The following is a 6,000-nucleotide window of genomic DNA, read 5'->3' as shown; positions in this document are numbered from 1 at the left end:
CCTGCTGCACGTCGGTGCCTCGCAGGCCGAGGTTGGTCCCAGTCCGGTCCCCGCGCAGGCCGTGTCGGGCCCTTGTGCAGACGCAGGCCGAGGCCATGCCCCGTCCGCCGGTGAGCCGTGTATCAGGCCCGTTCCCGCGCAGGTCGAAGCCAGGTCCGGTCCCTTCCCAGCGCAAGTCGAGGCCAGGTCGGGCCCCGGCCTCCGCCGGGCCGCAGCCCTGTCCAGTCCTGGGCCAAGTCTCTGCCGTCCCGCTGCAGCCCGCCTACCGGCTTTGCAAAGTCAGTTAGACTCGTCCCAGGACTCCAGTGCCGAGCCGGTTTCCCTCTTTGTCTTGCCCTCATGGGTTTTTGTGAATTGCTGGGTTGGCTCCATCTTCTCAGTCAGGTGACTAGGGGTCAAGCCCACATTTCTGTGGAGTTCAAGGTAAGGGAGCCCAGGAGACTGTCCGTAAGTGGACTCAAGGCCTAGACTCGATTCACAGACCGCTATGCCCTCTGTATTCCTGGCCAGCACTTCTGAGGGGGCTTCGTTTTTCTCAGGTGAAAGTTATTATCTCTGTGTGACTTTAAGGAAACTCTTAACAATACCCTTTTCTTACTCTAAAATTCAACCAGAGGGGATGACCTGGAGGGAGGATATGGGGAAGAGGGAGGTGGGAAGGGGGTTCAAGAAAGGGAACACATGTACACCTGGGGCGGATTCGTGTCAATGTATGACAAAACCAACCAATATATTAATGTAAGGTAATTTGCCTCCAATAAAATAAAAAATAGTAATAATAAAATTCAACCAAATGTATCAAGGACCCAGTATGCGTTTACACTGGTTGTGAGATCTGGGTGCTGGGACCTCAAAGATGAAAAAGGCACCCATCCTATTCCTCATAGTCATAGCTTTTAGGCCTAAGTCACCCTATGATTTTTTTATGTTTATTCCAGTTTTTCTTTTACCCCATCAGAAAATGGGGTAAAAGATTAGATTAGGCAATAGAGTACGTTATAAGTAGTATGGATAAGTATTGTTTTGTGAAACTTTGAGTTGAGCATGCATGCTCAGTTGTGTTTGACTCTTTGTGGTCCCATGGACTTAGCCCACCAGGCTCCTCCGTCCATGGGATTTTTCAGGCAAGAATACTGGAGTGGGTTGCCATTTCCTCCTCAAGAGGACCTTCCCAACCCAGAGATCAAACTGTGTCTCCTGAGTCTCTTACATTGAAGGCAGACTGTTTACTCACTGAACCACTGGGGAAGGTTTCAGTTATGTGTGTTTGTTTATTTGTACTAGGTTGTGATATAAAGTATACTTATTGTGGATTACATCTTTAACATTGTTACAGGTTTAGATCAGGACAAAGATGTTACATATATAGAAAGTAACCTTGCAGTAGTAATAATTTTTCTTGATAACATTTGCACAGACTGAAACTATGAAAGAGTCAAATGGTATTTCTCCCCTAATTAGGTCCATGTTTTAGAATTACTTTACATGGTATTAGCATGGCATGTATTTGGGTATCTGATCCATCACATTCATTGTAGATGGTTGCTGATGTGTAAGGAATGGAATGGCAAAATTGCTCCAATATATGAGATCAGTCACTCTAGTAGTTGCTGATAATAGAAGCCACAAACCATCATTGTTATTGTGAAAATATGCGTGATTTATAGGTTATGTCTGTTGTTGCCGTGTGTGACCATATGAAGATCTTTGCTTTACATTTTCCCTGCTAAAATTCAGTAATGAAGTTAAATAATCCGAGAGTTTTCTGGTCTGTCCTAATTATGATGTTACTTTTTCTGAAAACTTGATGCAGAGCATATCTGACGTCAAAGGGATTTTGCTATTGAAAGATGTTTTTCTTTTCACCTTTGATAAGAGATTTTTTAAAATTTTTAACTAAAATTTAAAGCTCTTAATGGTTTTTGTTGTTCAGTCACCAAGTCATGTCCAGCTCTTTGCAACCCCATGAACTGAAGCATGCCAGGCTTCCCTATCCTTCACTATCTCCAGGAGTTTGTTCAGATTCTTGTCCATTCAGCCAGTGATGCTTGCTTTAATAATTATTTTTACATTTTGTATTTGTGTTTATTTGTTGACTAGTTGGTTGGTTGATTTTGATTTTAAGGATTTAGATAACTTAAAGTTTGGACTATAGTTGTTGAAACTAATTTCCCAGTGTATAATTTATTCTCTAATGTGTCAGTCAGACATTTAATTGTAACTGGCTAATATTTTATTTCGCAAATGGACCTTGCCAACAGTTTACCATCATCAAGCAACCTATTTTTTTTAACCTGTACTTACTGGTAACTGCTATGATAGGAATTCCACAAATGTATGAATTAATGAACATTATAACCATAAATTATTCGTGTAAACATTTGGTGATACATCTTATTAGTTTTTGGAAAAACAATTTTTATACCTGATTTATTTTAAGAGGAACTAATATTTGGCAGTTTTATTCCATAGAAATGATAAGGCAACTATTTTAAAAAGAGATAAGTGAATGGAAATCATCTTGTCCTATTGGACACTTTCAAACCGCACCCAGCAGTGAAACAAGTAAAGTGATATCTAAATTTCTAATTCAAAACCAGTCTAACACAAAAGAGGTTAAGAAGGTGGGGGATTGTTTTTCCTCAATTGAGATCTCAGTAGAAACCTGTGAGGGGCACTTTATAATCAGTCTGGTATGTGGTATTTTGCTCATATCCCTTTAGTCTCTTCCAAAGTGTTAGACTCCAGCACTTACTGTGTAGTTCAGTTGATCTGTTAATAGAGCAAATGACTGCTGACATTCAGGGAATGTGCTTGCTTTTTCCAGCAATAGCCAAAGTTTGAGATCCTTAAGTAGCTAGAAAGCAGGGACCATCGCTGCCTTGTTCACTGTGATTTCCTATTTTCAGGCACATAGGAGGTGCTCAATAAATAATTGTTGAAGGAATGAAAATACCATGGAAGGAGGAAGAGCAACAGCAGAAGGTACATACAGCTTAAAACATAGGAGGAAAGAGTATTATCAGATCCTTAACTAGTATTTACTGAGGGTCTCCTATGAACCTAGTTGTGTTTCTGGGGTGAGATCTGGGCTCACGGGCTGTTTACAGCCTAGGGGAGACAAGGAATATACTTATCAATTTGAGTTACAAGACGATTTTTGTGCTGTACTATTAAAGAATGGGACTGCACAAAAATGGGCCTGACAGTGTGACTTGGATGATAAGTGTAAAGAGAAAGGTTGATTCAAGTTGCTTTGAGAGGCAAAGTTTCCCAGAGGAAATGGGTGGTGCTTGGATAAGGTGGGATGGCAGGCAGGGCATGAGCATAGCCACTGGCTCACCCCAAGGGGAGATTGGTACTGGGGGACAGTGGGGAGCAAAGTGGGATAGGCTGCCTGGGAGTCATATTTTGGAGGAGAGGCTAGGAAACAGACAGTCATGGAAGTTAGATTTCATGTAACCAGCATAAAGAAGCCGTAAGTTCTGGAGCAAGGAAGTATTTTGTTGAAGGCTGTGTTTTTAGAGTGCTCTAAAGGACTAGGGCAGCTCTCCCTCAGAGATTAGAAGGGGACAGGACACAGACCCCAGGACTAGAATTTCAGTACTACATTCAGTCACACCACAGTGTTCTGGGCACTGTGGATGCTTTGGCGGCACAAAAGCAACCAGTGAGGGGAAATGTATTTGTCCTGGAACTTCACTTTAGGAGGATCTGGGAATGACCAAAGGGTGTCCACACCTGTTCTGCAGCCACAAACCCACACATGCTCAGTCTCTGCCTCAAGCCTGGTCAGTGTTTCTAATAACAAAGTCAAATAAGGAGAGAGAAGTGTGAGTTCTTGTTCTTGGGAATGAATCTTAGTTGCTGACCTCATGAAATTTAGTCCAGCTTGTGTTTTTCATAAAGGACTCCATCTTGCCTTTTAAAAACTTGCTCCCAAGAATTCACAAGCCGAAGAGAGGTGCCCATCCTTGGTGGTCTCAGGTTGCCAAGCACGTCTTCTCTTGGTTCTTTATTGGCACATGGTGTGTAGGGTATGGGATAAGAGGGAGAATGCAAGTGAGAGGGAAAAGAGAGACAGGAAGCTCCTTGAGCTCGGGGGTCTCGCCTTCATCTTTGTGTTTCAAGCAGCTTATACAGTACATGTACTGAATGAATGGTGGCTGGATAGATGAGGGGCATTTTGCTCCCTGATTGTCCAGTGCGTGCAGCATGGTGTCCGTGACACAGATACTCACTCAAACACTCATCTCCTTCCTGCCTCATCTTTCTCCACACCTGGTTAGTGCTGGTGCAACTCAGAATGTGTATGGAATGCTCGGGGAGTGTAGATGTTAAAGCTACCAATTCAAGCCTTCACAGACTGGAACAATCATGGGGTTAATGATTTTGAGCACAGAGAGGCACTGGGGTTCAGCAGCAAAAACTTTCTGGAAGAGACCAGTTGAGATGTGGCCTGCCCCGTCACCAAGGCACAGACCATCTGGTTGGCCCTCACCAGGGATGGTAAACAAAGCTGTGGAGAGCCTGCTCACATAGCCAGATAACTGTTTCTTGAAAGATATTCTCTCCTTTGAGGAGAAAAGCAGATAAACGCTATTAAAATTATATTTTCTTCTCTAGAAAATTAAGGTTTGGTCTCAAATATAACACGCAACTTAGAATATCAGAAGCTGCCCTGCTTCCCTTTCCTCCACGTCTGCACCACATTCAGCTGGGTACCCTCTGGTCCTTGCTAGCAGAGCTGTGGCACCGTATCTAGGGGTCTGCTTCCCACTAGGGCCCACCGTCTGTTTTCCTGTGTCCTACTTCCTCTGTGTTCCTCCTCTGAGTTCCTAAGTAGCCTTCCAAAGTCCTGATTGGATTTGCCTGCTTTTATCCCCTGCCCCTCTTTTACGCTGTGAACTATTCCTTACACTCTTACTTCAGTAACATTTAGTGACAAGATTGCTCTGTGTATAAAAACTCATCCGTTTTGTAACACGTCTTATTACTCCCGTCGAAACCTCTCCTCTCTTCTGTTCTGTTCCGTCGCTCAGTCGTGTCCGACTCTTTGCGACCCCGTGGACTGTAGCCTACCAGGCTTCTCCGTCCATGGGATTCTCCAGGCAAGAATACTGGAGTGGGTTACCGTTTCCTTCTCCAGGGGATCTTCCTGACCCAGGGATCGAAGCCAGGTCTCCCGCATTGGAGGCAGATGCTTTAACCTCTGAGCCACCAGGGAAGCCCTACTCTTATCAGGCTTAATTGCTTACATTTTATTGTCAGAGGTAATATTCACTTTTTAAAATGCAGTGAATCATTAATATTTTAATAAATGATTTAATGTCTATTAATGGCGATTCAAATATATAAAACTGATTTAATGTCTTAAGTCCTAAAGTTTTCTAATAAAATGAAACAGTATTTCCTGGAAGTGACGCCCACACATGCATCTTGCTCTGTCATGCTTCCTTTGCATTCTGTTTTCTGTTAGCAGTGAACTGATACATTTATCATGAGGCACAAGTGAGGAAGAGAAAAAAAGGAAAAAGAAAAGCATTACCTTAGGATTCCTGGAAGGAACATGTTTGCCTTTATCTTCCTCAGAGAAACTCAGGCTAACAACTCCCCCAAGTCAAAACCAGCAAACCTCCAGAATTCCTCACTTCTGTCCCTCTTGCTGCTGTCCTCTGTTGTACAGGTTTTCCATCTGTCTCTAAAGAAGGAGGAACTATACCTTGTCCTTGACTCAAGAAGTATAGCAGATGTGAGATTCTTTTGATGATAGAGAAGCTATGAGCTATGTATAAATACTCCATCTTTGATTTGTACATATATCTTATCAGTAGATTACATATATTTAGTTATACAGTTGACAAACAAAAAATCATGTGGTCCTACAGTACTGTTTTGGCTTATTTAATTCTGAGAAAGGGAATCCAGAGTAGAGTTCAGAAGTATCCTCTTCCCCAGGTATCTGCAGAGTGAAACTGACTGTTGGTTGCCCACAAGTTG

This window comes from Moschus berezovskii, chromosome 21 (genome assembly GCF_049115385.1).
Source record: "Moschus berezovskii isolate FMDL1 chromosome 21, NW_MosBer_1.0, whole genome shotgun sequence".
In the NCBI taxonomy this organism is placed as follows: Eukaryota; Metazoa; Chordata; class Mammalia; order Artiodactyla; family Moschidae; genus Moschus; species Moschus berezovskii.
Note: the sequence above shows the minus strand (reverse complement) of the source record.